We start from the raw sequence: 12,993 nt of genomic DNA on the forward strand, positions 1-12,993 counted from the left end.
CATCATTGCATAAAGCTCTCTGGTGGTTGCTAACCACCGGCAGGGAAGGGGCGGGGGAAGAGGACTAAGAGGAAGGGGAGGGAAGAAAGATGGAGGGAGGGAGAGAAAAGGAAAGAGAGAAAGAAAGAGAGAGAAAGGGAGGGAGGAAAGGAGGGAAGAAGAGAGGATGGGAGGGAAGAGAATAAGAAAAGGGAAAGAGAGGTGAAGGGAGGGAGAGAAGAAGTGTGAGAGAGGGAAGAGGGAGGAAGGGAAGGCAGAGGCAGGGAGGAAGGAGGGGAGAGGGAAACGGAGAAGGGGAGAGAGGATGGTGATGATCAGAAGGAACTTATGGAACAGAATCAGACATTCCTCGGGGATTTGGAGAATTGTTTTTATGGGGAAACTTGCAAAAGGATAGACTATGTTGGGATGGCTAAGTGGCATAGTAATTTACATCTTTTTTTTTTTTTTTTTAATCAGAGCCTTGCTCTGTCACCAGGCTGGAGTGCACTGGCGCAATCTCAGCTCACTGCAACCTCTGCCTCCCAGGTTCAAGTGATTCTCCTGCCTCAGCCTCCAGAGTAGCTGGGACTACAGGCATGTATCACCCACCACATCCAGCTACTTTTTGTATTTTTAGTAGAGATGGGGTTTCACCACGTTGGCCAGGATGGTCTCGATCTCTTGACCTTGTGATCCACCCACCTAGGCCTCCCAAAGTGCTGGGATTACAGGCGTGAGCCACTGGCCTGGCAGTAATTTGCATCTTAAAATTACTTTCTGGCCACAGACTGTTGAAACCTGAGCAAGATCTGTGAGTGTTTGTAGGAATGTAACTGTTTAAGTCTATTAATTTTCTTCCAAATACAGCTTTAGCTGTTTACTTCTTCTTTCAGCCAGGAGTTGTTTGGGGAGAAATGTCTGATTTTTAATTTTTTTGTTTGCCTTTACTATTAATTTATGCTCCTATTGCATCAAGGTTAGAGCTTAGGAATTGTATTTTATTTACCTTTAGATTTTTTACATTCCTTTGTAGCCTAGCACATGTCAAATATTCCACTGGCATGTGAAGAAAAGGAATATTCTCTGTTTTCTGTGGACAGATTTTATTATATTATATACATACATATTTGATCATTGTCATTAATTATATTATTTAAAGTATTTATGGCTTTAACTATTTCTGAGAGAAGGGAGTTAGAGTTTTCTACCTTTGTGTTTCTCTTGATTTCACATTGTAACTAAGAGTTTTTGCTTCTTGTCTTTTGATGTTATATTATCCGGAATGATGTCATGACAATCATTTTTTTAAAATTTATTTTTTCCTGGCCTGCTTTGCATGTAATGACAATCATTCTCATTGTGTTTTCTATCCTTTATCATCATGGGTGATGCTTTGTCTCATCTAATAATTTTTGGTTTCATTTCAACTTTGTTGCTATTAATGTCATGAATCATAATTATTTTAGTTCCTATTTGCCTGGCAGGTTCTCAGAAATCTTTTTTTTCCATCCCTTCCCAGTCCTTTCCTTTTCTCTCACTCCCTCCTGTCCCATCTTAACCAATCATTTACTGATATAGTTCATCACGTTTTTACTTTCTAAAACGATATATTTATCTGTCTTTTTTTGATTTCTCAGCTCAAGATATAAAACAATGTATAACAGTGTATAGTGACTCTCCACCATAAAAGATTACAAGATCTGTGGATTCATGCTTCCTCCTTATTTAAACTTTGTTATGATCTTAGATTTTTATTATAGGCTATTATAAGTATTCTATTTTAATTAACTATTTTTACATAATATAGATTTTCTTTGAGGAGTTCTAGTTTTGACTTAAGTTTCACAGTTATTGAGGGTTGATTTTATATTTAAAAGGATCCAAGATTCACTTTTTTTTGTTTTTTTTCTGAGACAGGGTCTTACTCTGTCACCCGGACTGGAGTACGGTCTGCAGTCACAGCTCACTGCAGCCTCCACTTCTGTGGCTGACGTGATTCTCCTACCTCAGCCTCCTGAGTAGCTGGTGCTACAGACATGCACCATCACACCCAGCTAATTTTTAAATTTTTGTGGAAACTGGGTTTCTCTATGTTGTCTAGGCTGATCTCGAACTCCTGGGCTCAAGTGATCCTCCTGCTTCAGCCTCCCAAAATACTGAGATTACAGGTATGAGCCGTTGTGCTGGGCCCAAGATTCACGTCTTAACCTCTTCTTTCCCTTTCCTTCAATAGCTTCCCTGTTCTTGACTTCTTTCATTATCTCTTTGTTGTCTGGGCTTTATTATTAAAAAGCATTTTTTAAAGGAAATGTTGCTGAATCCTGCAGTCCCTGAATTTAGGTACTTTACTGCACACACAGAAAATTATGTGAGATGATGAATAGGTTAATTTACTTGACCGTAATATTTATTCCATTGGGTATATCTACATCAAAGCATTATATTGTATACCTTATATAGATACAATGAATTTTGTAGAAGGGGAAAAAATCTGAGAAACAATGACAAAAACACAAAAGCCTCACATCAGTTTATTGGGCATAAACTTCTTAAGTCGTATTTTTATTCCCTCAAACCTTTGCAGATGTTATGCTGGTCTTCTGATATGAAATACTAATATGGAGAAATCAGTGAGGGCAGCCTGATATCCTCCCTTTAATCGATAACTTGGTAATACTGGCTAGGCACTTACATAATTATCCTTTTTAAATGCTTAAGTTGAAAGTCTTTATCACAATATGTCTAGATTTTCCTCTTTCTCTACTAATGTTTTTTTTTGAAAGCCATATAATTTTTCAGTCTTCACATTCAGTATTTTTTCTTTAGTATCTGATGGATTCTTTCCATGCCACACTTTTTTCTGTTCTCTCCTTTAAGGATGCTACTTATCGGTATATTTACCTCTGTTGTGTATCAAACATAACAGTCACCTTCTCTCAATTGTTTCTAACTCTCCAACCTTTTCCTTAGCATTTTGGGTGATTTTTCTATTATCTTATCTTGAATTCTCCCTCTTTATGTTCCTGCTGTTGTCGGATCTGTCCTGGCCGTTTCTGATCTACTTAATAGGAGCATAATACAATTATTCTGGTTCACAACTTTTTACTTTGGCTCTGCAATTCTCCCGATCGCATCCTGTTAAATTATCATCTCATCTTTTGCTTCTCTGAGACTATGATACATCTGTGGTCTCATTTTTTTTTAACGTTTCTAAAACGTCTTCTTCCAACATGAAATCTTAACATTTAGCATGATCTATTTCTTCCTTTCCTGTTGTTTTTTGAAAATGTCGGTAGCTTTGATGTTATTTTTGTGGTTGCTGCTGTTATTCCAGCTTATCTTTGAGGCAGGGTGGTTTTATCTGGTGTATTGTTTGCCCAAATATGGGACACTTGAGTCTCCCTGGCTTCCTCCCGTTTCCCTGGCTCTTCGCTGTACCTCTCTGATCTTGAGCTTCAAGTCTGCTCTTCTGTTGCCTAGAAGGCTCCACTGGGGCTGGGACAATGGTGATATGTGAAACTTCTATGACTTCCTCTCTTCAGTACATGGCTTACCGCCCTGCAGGGAAGTTGCCCTTCCTGGTTGGGGAAACATCCAATCGGGGGTGGTAGGAAGGAGGGACACCCTTGATTTCAGGTCATCCCCAGTTTCAGAGAGAGAGAGAGAGACCAGCTTTTGAGGACATGTCTTCACTGTAAGAACAATCAATTCCAGGCCATGAGTGCAGCCAAGCTCTTCTGCCTTCTCATGAGATTGCAGTCTGTGGACTCTGGCTCGTTTGTATATTCGCAGTGAGGGAAGGAGGCCACGTGGGTCGTTCTTTTTTTATTATTATTTTAAAAATTATTTATTTATTATTATTTTTTATAATTTTGGCATTTCTCCCCATGTTATCCCTCTCCATCCTCCCCTCCCTCCCCTCCCTCCCCATCCCTTGCTGTCTCTCCCCTACCCCCCTTCAACTGCCCCCAGTGTGTGATCCTCCTCTCCCTGACTCCACGTGTTCTCATTGTTCAACACCCACCTATGAGTGAGAACATGTGGTGTTTGGCTTTCTGTTCTCATGTCAGTTTGCTGAGACACCATGGAATACTACGCAGCCGTAAAAATGGTGGGTCATTCTTTACACTCCACATCTCCCCCTGGGCTACCTCTCTCATGGGAGATGTTTTCTCTCTCCATTCTGTGGGCTTTGTTTGCAGTCAGTGTTATCTTGGTGTTTACCTCCTTGAAAGAGTTCTGCTTCCCTCTCGGTTAGAGGCAAGTAGCATGGGTTTGTCTGGGTTTGGCCAACTCCCTACTTTCTGGAATAAAAAAGGGTCTTCTAGACTGGTGATTCTCATCTGGGGACAATTTGTTCCCCTATGACCAGGGGACCCTTGGCAAAGAATGGAGACATCTTTGGTTGGCACAACTTGGCAGGGCTTGCTGCTGGCATGAAGTGAGTTGAAGCCAGGGATGCTGAGGTCATACCACACAGGACAGTCGCCAGCAACAGAGAGTGATTTCATTCAAAGTGTCAATAGTGCCAAGCTGAAAAATCCTTTTCCAGATCAACATTCCCCGGCTTCTCTCTTGGGCTGTGCATTCTCCCTGTCTCCATCTCACCAGACGAGGTGATGTCATGAGGTTCCTCTGAATTTCATTCGACATTTCACCATTGCAGAGATGAGCAGCATGTCTGCTCTGAGTCTCCTTCCAATTTGGTCTGAACTTTCCTTTTAGGAAGATCTTTTCAAAATTCAGCCCATGTGGTTGAACCCTGTCTTGTCTGTCTGTGCTGCTATAACAAAATATCTGAGACTTGATAATTTTTAAAGAACAGGAATAGATTTCTTATAGTTCTGGAGGCTGGGAAGTCCAAGATCAAGGCACAGGCATTTTATGTATTGTGAGAACCTACTTGCTGCATTCTCACAAGGCGAGAGGATGAAAAGGGCAAAAGAGATGAAAGCTGTGAAGAGATGGAAGAACGAGAAAAGGGCCTGGTGAGTTCCCTTGAGCCCTTTTCTAAGAGTGCTCATTTCATTCATGATGGCGGAGCTCTCATGACTTAATCACCTCTCGAAGGCCCCATCTTTTAATACTTGGGGATTAAGTTCCAATGTATAAATTCTGAAGCAACACATACCTTCAAGACATAGCAGGCCCCATGACTGGTGTCAGAACTGCTATTCTTGGTCATTTAGAAGTGTATGTCTGGCCGGGCATGGTGGCTCAAGCCTATAATCCCAGCACTTTGGGAGGCAGAGGTGGGTGGATCACAAGGTCAGGAGATCGAGACCATCTTGGGCAACATGGTAAAACCCCATCTCTACTAAAAATCCAAAATTAGCTGGGCATGGTGGTGTGTGACTGTAATCTCAGCTACTCGGGAGACTGAGGCAGGAAAATCACTTGAACCAGGGAGTTGGAGGTTGCAGTGAGTCCAAGATCACATCCTTCCCTCCAGCCTGGTGATGGAGGGAGACTCTGTCTCAAAAAAAAAAAAAAAAAAAAGTGTATGTCTATTTGTGGCTGTCATTCTATGCAGTTTGTGGAGAGGGACATTGAGTGAGCCTGCATTTACCTTCCCATCTTTCCTCAGATGTTTCAGATAATTTTAGAGGAAACCTCACCAAATAATTTAGTTGTTCAATTCCATATTTCAAAAGCAGCTGTAATTACTCTTTGCAGCACATTTTCCTATCACCCTTTCCTTGCATTACCTCATTTAATCCTCCAGCAGCCTATTGCGATAGGAATTATTATGCCCATTTTCTAGTAGCTTTCACTCATCCAAGGCAGTGAGTTGATGTGGATTAGATCTGTTCAGCTCTAAATTTTGTATCTTTTCCACTACACTGCATTCCTTTTCAACAAACGAAATAATAACCTCCTTGCTCTACGCTGGCGAGTGTGTTCGTCAGAGAGATTGGATTCTATAAGGCGTCGCTCACCATATCTACTTTACCATGTCTACTCCACCGTGTCTACTCCACCGTGTCTACTCCACCGTGTCTACTCCACCGTGTCTACTCCACCGTGTCTACTCCACCGTGTTTACTCCACCGTGTCTACTCCACCATGTCTACTCTACCATGTCTACTCTACCTGAGGGTATGTTTAATTGAACTTAATTGGAACAACTATGCAGGGTTTAAAATTTTGTTATTTTTTTTCTCTCTCATTCTTAAGCCAAAAACTCACCAACATTTAAAGCAGGTGTTGTTATAAGTTCCACTATATATAAATGTGATATTCTTCTCTGTCTATTGGAAATAGGATAAATATAACAGAAGTAGTGGCTCACCATTGGGTTGGGATTTTCAGCTGCCTCTTTTTTCTGCTCCACTCGGATGGACCACTTTCTTCAGGATATGCAGTGGAAAGAACACTGCGGTCCTTGTCTTGACTGTGTGACCAGAACAAGTTACTTAACATCTCTGGGCTTCATCTCTCTCTGCTGGGAATGAAAATATAAGGTCATATACTCTTCTTACCTTTAAGGTTTCAGATTTCATGAAATCCAAGTCCGGGAACTGACTCCAGACCATAGCTTCAGTATGGGCTTGGCTATATTGCTGGGTGGTCTTGGGAAAGTTCTTTCCTTTCTTTGGGTCTCAGTTCGCCCATCGGTGAAATAGCCTTGTTAGGTAAGTTCAGTGGTTTTCTCCTTCCTTCCTTCCTTCCTGCCTTCCTTCTTCCTTCCTTCCTTCCTTCCTTCCTTCCTTCCTTCCTTCCTTTCTTCCTTCTTTCCTTCCTTCCTCCCTCCCCACCTTCCTTCATTCCTCCTCCCTACCTTCCTTCCTTCTTTCCTTCCTCCTCCCTTCCTTCCTCCCTCCCTTCCTCCCTCTCTTCCTTCCTTCCTCCCTCCCCACCTTCCTTCATTCCTCCTCCCTACCTTCCTTCCTTCTTTCCTTCCTCCTCCCTTCCTTCCTCCCTCTCTTCCTTCCTTCCTCCCTCCCTTCCTCCCTTCCTTCCCTTCCCTTCTTCCTTCCCTCCCTTTCCTCCCTTCCTTTCATCCCTCTCTTCCTTCCCTCCCTTCCCTCCCTCCCTTTCTCCCTTCCTCCTTTCCTTCCCTCCCTTCCTTCCTCCCTTCCCTCCCTTCCTTTCCTTTCTTTCCTTCCCTCCCTCCCTTCCTTCCTTCCTTCACCTTGCTCTGTTGCTGAAGTACATTGGGACAATCCTACCTCACTGCAGCCTTCAACTCCTGGGTTTGAGTGATGCTCCTGCTTAGCCGCCCCCCACCCCAAGTACCTAGGACTACAGGTACATGCCACCACATCTGGCTAATTTTTCAATTTTTTGGAGACACAAAGTCTTGCTATGTTGCCCAGACTAGTCTAGAACTTCTGGCCCCAAGTGGTCCTCCGCCTAAGCCTCCCAAAGCATTGGGATCGTAGGTGCGAGCCACTGCACCTGTCAAGTATGCTTCTTTAGTTTGTATACTGTTTTCTGAGATTCCCCCTTTACCTCTTGGCGGTCAGGCAGTCTGAAGTCCTTATTCATTTTTGCATTGAGAGGTTCTCCTAGGCTCTGAGAAGGAAGTCTCATCACAGCGAGGCTCATGTTTAGAGGCTCCCCATCTTTCCAGCCTGCCTCTCTTTCCACAAGTTTAGAGAGCCCGCAACCTGGTTGTCTCAGGACATCTTTATAGGTTGCTCCAAAGATACCTCCGACCCAACACCTCCCTTCACATCTGACCGCCTCTTTCCCACGAAGGCTTCTCCTCTCTGTGCGTGGTGGAAGCCTGAGACTCATTTTGGATTCTCCCATCTTCCTCAGCTTCGCCATCCAATTAGTTACCACCCTAGGTGGTCCTGGCACATCCTGTAATCTCTCTGGGCCTCAGTTTCCTCAGGAAGGAAGAAAAAGGAGGGACAGAAAGATAAAAAGGAAGCATCATTTACTGAGCTCTTTCTCCTTGCTATAGACAAGGAATTTCACGCCAACCAGACCGGGCGGGATTCAATCTGGCTACTTCTTAGTTTCGTGCTCTTGGCAAAAGAACCCCTTCCCTTTCTGAGCTTGTTTCCTCATCTCTAGAGTGGGGGGTAATGTATGTGTTTTGAGGATGAAATGGCAGTGGGCCTGGCCTAAGCGTTTGGTGTATGTTAGCTGGTGCGCCTGTCCTCCCTCCCTTCCTCTTTCCTTCCCTGCCTCGCTCAGAGCCTGTCTGTTCGGCTGTGTTTTTCCACCCAGGCGACTGCTCCGCCCACAAGTGTGTGCAGTGTTTGGGAGTCTGGGCTGTGAGATGAGGTTATGCGTTGCAAACACAACTGCTCCTCCAGCTTCCGTCGCTGGCCGACAAATGTCACGTTCATCCAAATAGCAATTTCTTTGGGCACACTTCTTTCCTGATTTGTTGGTGCTTCTGAAAAATTAAATGGAGAGAATATCGAGGTGCCAAAAAACATGACGAGCTCATTGCAGAAGCAGAGCCAGCTCTTCCTCCACCCTCCAAAGCTCTAAAATTAGACTCGGCAAACCCTATGAGGAAAGCTCTGCCCGCTCTGACCCCAAAGCAAAGGTGTCGCATTTGCCATGAAGTCTTGGGTGGCCTGAAGGCCCCAATTTGGGGGACAGACCCTAAACACTGAAACATCGCCTGTTAAGTCTCTCCTACCTCTGCTTCCGTCTGGAACTGGTGCCACTGGAGACACTGAGTGCTGACCAGCCAACATTTAATTGTTTCTTCTTTTAGAATCAACTTTATTGGGGTATAATTGATGTATGATAAAATGCACCAGGCTGGGCATGGTGGCTCATGCCTGTAGTCCTAGCACTTTGGAAGGCTGCGGGGGGTGGATCACCTGAAGTCAGGAGTTCCAGACCAGCCTGGCCAACATGGTGAAACCCCATCTCCACTAAAAATACAAAAAGAAAAAACAAAACAAAATAAAAAACCTGGCTAACAAGGTAAAACTGTGTCTCTACTAAAAATGTAAAAATTAGCGAGGCATGGTGGTGCATGCCTGTAATCTCAGCTACTGGGGAGGCTGAGGCAAAATTGCTTGAACCCGGGAGGTGGAGGCTGCAGTGAGCCGAGATCATGCCACTGCACTCCAACCTGGGTAACAGAGCAAGACTCTGTGTGAAATAAAATAAAATAAAATAACATATATAAAAAAAGACCCATAAAATGCACCTATTTCAGGTGTCCAATTCAATGCGCTTTCACAGATGTCCACATTCATAGAACTCTCACCACAATAAAAACACAGAACATTTCTATCACCCCAACAATTTTTATCTAAAATTCAGAAATGTTACAACCACCCAGAAAAGTGCAGAGATTAGTATGATGAAATAATGCTTACGAATCTACCACCAAGGTTTAGCAGATGTTACTGTGTTGCTACGTTTGTCCTAGTTTCTTTCTCTCTCTCTTCCTCCCTTCACCCCCACTCGGAGAAAGAAAGAAAATTAAATAAAAATTCTTCTAAAGAAATGAAACATTATCAGTACAGTCAGAGCCTTCCTTATTCCAATACTCAAAGGTAACCGCTGTCGCTACCCATGTTTTAAAGGCACATGTCTTCCTCATGGTTAAGAACTTACTGGACTATGTATGGTCACAAAGAACATACAGCTCTGTTAGGTGGGCTTTTGACATTTATGTAGAATAATAGTGTATGTGTCCTTTTGCAACTTACTGTAACTTGACATGTGCTTTTAGGATTTATTCACCTTTTTACAAGTCAATCTAGTTCATTGGTCTTCAATTCGTATTCTAATGTAAGAAGGATTTAAAATTGACTTACCCAATCTTCTACTGATAGGCATTTAGCTTGTTCTCTTTATCTTCCCAATAATATCAGGGCTGCAGTGCAAATTATGAGCCCATGTATAGGAATTACTCTTTTGGGATATTTATCTGAAACTGGACTTGTTGGATCATGAGGCCCCAGGGCATGGACACGTCCAGCTTCACTAGATATTGACAAATTGCTCTCCCAGGTCAGAGTATCAGCACTCCTTTCCTAAAAGCTCCTGTCTTTCCCACCTCCTCTGCAACATTTCGTTAGATTTTTTTTCCCCAACCTGATGTTTATGAAATAGTCTTTCAATTGCTTAAATTTGCATTTCCCTGGTCGACAGCGAAGCTGAGCATGTGTTTATAAATTGATTGGGCTTTAGAGTTTCTTCTGTGAATGCTTGTGGATATTTTTGCCTCTTTTTCTATTTGCTTTTGAAATTGGATTGTAAAAATTCTTTATGTATTATAGATATTGATCCCTTGTCAGTTATATGTATTGTAAATATTTTCTCCAAGCCTGTGGCCTCTCTGCTAATTTTGGATTTGGTGCTTTTTGGTTACAGCAATGTTAAGTTTTAATGCAGTCAGATTTTTCTCTGTGGTTTATGCTTTCTGTGAATTGTTTAAGAAATCCTTCACTACTCCAACAGCGTCTCCTACATTTTCTTCTAAAAGAGATAAGGGCTATTCCCATGCTATGCATAAAGAAATGGGGAAATGGAAGAAGTGACTTGTCCAATGTCCATGGACGTAGGTGGCAGATCCAGGACTGGCCCTCTGTGTGCTGATTCTACATCCAGCACACTTTCCTTCACTTCGGGCCGGATCTGGGAATCAGATGATCATGGCTCTGTGTGCTCTTGACCTTGACCTATGGTGGGAGGACACTGGGCAGAGCAGGTCCCCTCTCTGTGACTCCTCTTGGTGGTCCTATGGTCAGGCAGGCTCACGACTTTCCCTTTGCCGGATGTGTTGGTGAATACCGAGTTTCTAGAAGGTCAGCTCTGGGAGAGATTTGGGGCCTTGTGTTACACACGGAGAAACTGAGACCCTGATTTGGGGAGAGACTTGCTCTGAACTTGTCTGTGGCTTATCCTGCCTGCCAAGGGCACAGTTCCGGCACTGCCTGGCTCCCATTCTGAACCCACTTGGGCCTCACCACACTGGCCTGGCCACTGGACAACAGCAGCCATCAATGGGAAGGACACATGCCACCTGCCAGGTGACCGCACATCTGCCCCTTGACTTTGTTCTCACAGCAGCCCTAGGGCTGGTAGCTGTCACCTCCATTTGACAGAGGAGGAAGTTGAAATTTAGAGACGGTGATTGCTTCGGTCGAAGTCACACACAGAGGCAGGAAACCCTGATCCCTGTGACTCCAAAGCTCATCCTGTGTGAGCCAGGGTTCTGCTCTGTTTTGGAGGTGACTGAGTCAAAACTGGAGAAGCATCTCCTGCTCTGATTCACCCTCAACTGTTAGAGAACCTGTGTCCCCCACCCCACATAGTCACCTCTGCCCTGAGCCTCCCCTCAGTGTCTCAGAGCCTCAAATCCTGACTTGGTTGCTTATCTTATTTTTAATTTTTATTTTATTTAATTTTTTGAGACAGAGTTTCGCTCTGGTTGCCCAGGCTGGAGTGCAATGGTGTGATCTCAGCTCACTGCAACCTCTGCCTCCTGGGTTCAAGCAATTCTCCTGCCTTAGCCTCCCAAGTAGCTGGGATTACAGGCATGCACTGCCATGCCTGGCTAATTTTGTATTTTTAGTAGAGACAGGGTTTTGCCATGTAAGTCAGGCTGGTCTCAAATTCCTGACCTCAGGTGATCTTCCAGCCTTGGCCTCCCAAAGTGCTGGGATTACAGGCATGAGCCACCACGTTCAGCATGGTCTCTTGTCTTAAAGCAAGGAGGTTTTCACAGCTCCTGGCCCATCCACACATAGCCTCTGCCACTCACACATCAGACTGAGTGGGCAGGCAGTGTCCTACATTCATCCATTCATTCCTTCACTCCTTCACTTAATTTTAACTGAGCATCTGCCACGTGCCAGATGTTAGAGAGTCAGGGTGACGTGTAGCCTTGTCTGAGTCCTGTGCCATCTTTCTTGACTCTCAGAGCCTCAGTTTCTTCATTTATAACATGGGCACAGTGACCACTCAACTCCTCAAACTGCTGTGAAGGTTGACTGAGAGGAACAGGGCTGTGGTTATGATTCCGTGGCCAGTTTACCGTGGGGTCTGTGAGTGCTGCCCCGGTTCTGTCGTCTGAGCTCAGGGCTTCCAGGCTTGGAATGGTGGGGTGGATAAGAGCACAGGCTCTGAAGCCAGAGTGCCTAGGTTCAAATCCTCCCAACACCCTGACTAGCTGTGATTTTCAGCAATATACTAAGGCTTTCTGTGCCACATTTCGTCATTTAAAAAATGCCTACCCTATGACATTGTCATGAATATGAAAAAAGTTAATACATGTTAAACACAAAAAGCCATGTAATTATAGACAAAATTGTGTTCCCCTCCCCCCCCCCCACCCTGCCCCAAATTCATGTGTTGAGGCCCTAACCCTCAATTTGACGGTATTTGGAGGTAGGGCCTTTAAGGAGGTAATTAGGGTGATATGGTTTGGCTGTGTCCCCAGCAAAAGCTCACCTTGAGTTGTAACAATCTGCACATGTCAAGGGTGGGCCAGGTGGCGATGATGAAATCATGAGGGTGGTTTCCCCCATCCTGTTCTCGTGGTAGTGAATAAGTCTCATGAGATCTGATGGGTTTATCAACGGGATTTCCCTGCACAAGCTTTCTTGCCTGCCACCCTGTGAGATGTGACTTTGCTCCTCATTTGCTTTCTGCCATGATTGTGAGGCCTCCCCAGCCTTTTGGAACTGAGTCAATTAAACCTCTTCCCTTTATAAATTACCCAGTCTTTATTAGCAGAGTGAGAACAGACTAATGCATAGGGTTAAATGAGGTCATAAGGGGAATGGGAGGGACTAATCAGATAGGACTGATGTCCTTGTAAGAAGAGAAGAGGACCGGCATGATGGCTCATATGGTGCCTCACGCCTGTAATCCTAGCACTTTGGGAGGCCGAGGCTGGCGGATCACGAGGTCAAGAGATCGAGATCAAGAGATTGAGACCATCCTGGCCAACATGGTGAAATCCTGTCTCTACTAAAAATACAAAAATTGGCTGGGCGTGGTGGTGTGTGCCTGTGGTCCCAGCTACTTGGGAGGCTGAGGCAGGAGAATCGCTTGAATGAGGGAGGAAGAGGT

General features: G+C 44.2%; 2 long non-coding RNA genes across 3 annotated transcripts in view; one reads left to right on the top strand and one right to left on the bottom strand.

The window, feature by feature from the left end:
- LOC128932047 (uncharacterized) overlaps positions 1–12,993 on the top strand; it is a 130,849-nt gene that overhangs the window by 84,259 nt on the left and 33,597 nt on the right. The gene's annotated exons all lie outside the window — the stretch shown is intronic.
- Positions 905–12,143, bottom strand: LOC118153606 (uncharacterized). The gene is made up of 4 exons (XR_004742877.3): positions 9,729–12,143; positions 7,438–8,338; positions 6,275–6,427; positions 905–4,936 (listed from the first exon to the last, which is right to left on the bottom strand). It is a non-coding gene; the product is annotated as an uncharacterized LOC118153606 (long non-coding RNA).

Source organism: Callithrix jacchus, chromosome 5 (assembly GCF_049354715.1).
Source record: "Callithrix jacchus isolate 240 chromosome 5, calJac240_pri, whole genome shotgun sequence".
Taxonomy (NCBI): Eukaryota; Metazoa; Chordata; class Mammalia; order Primates; family Cebidae; genus Callithrix; species Callithrix jacchus.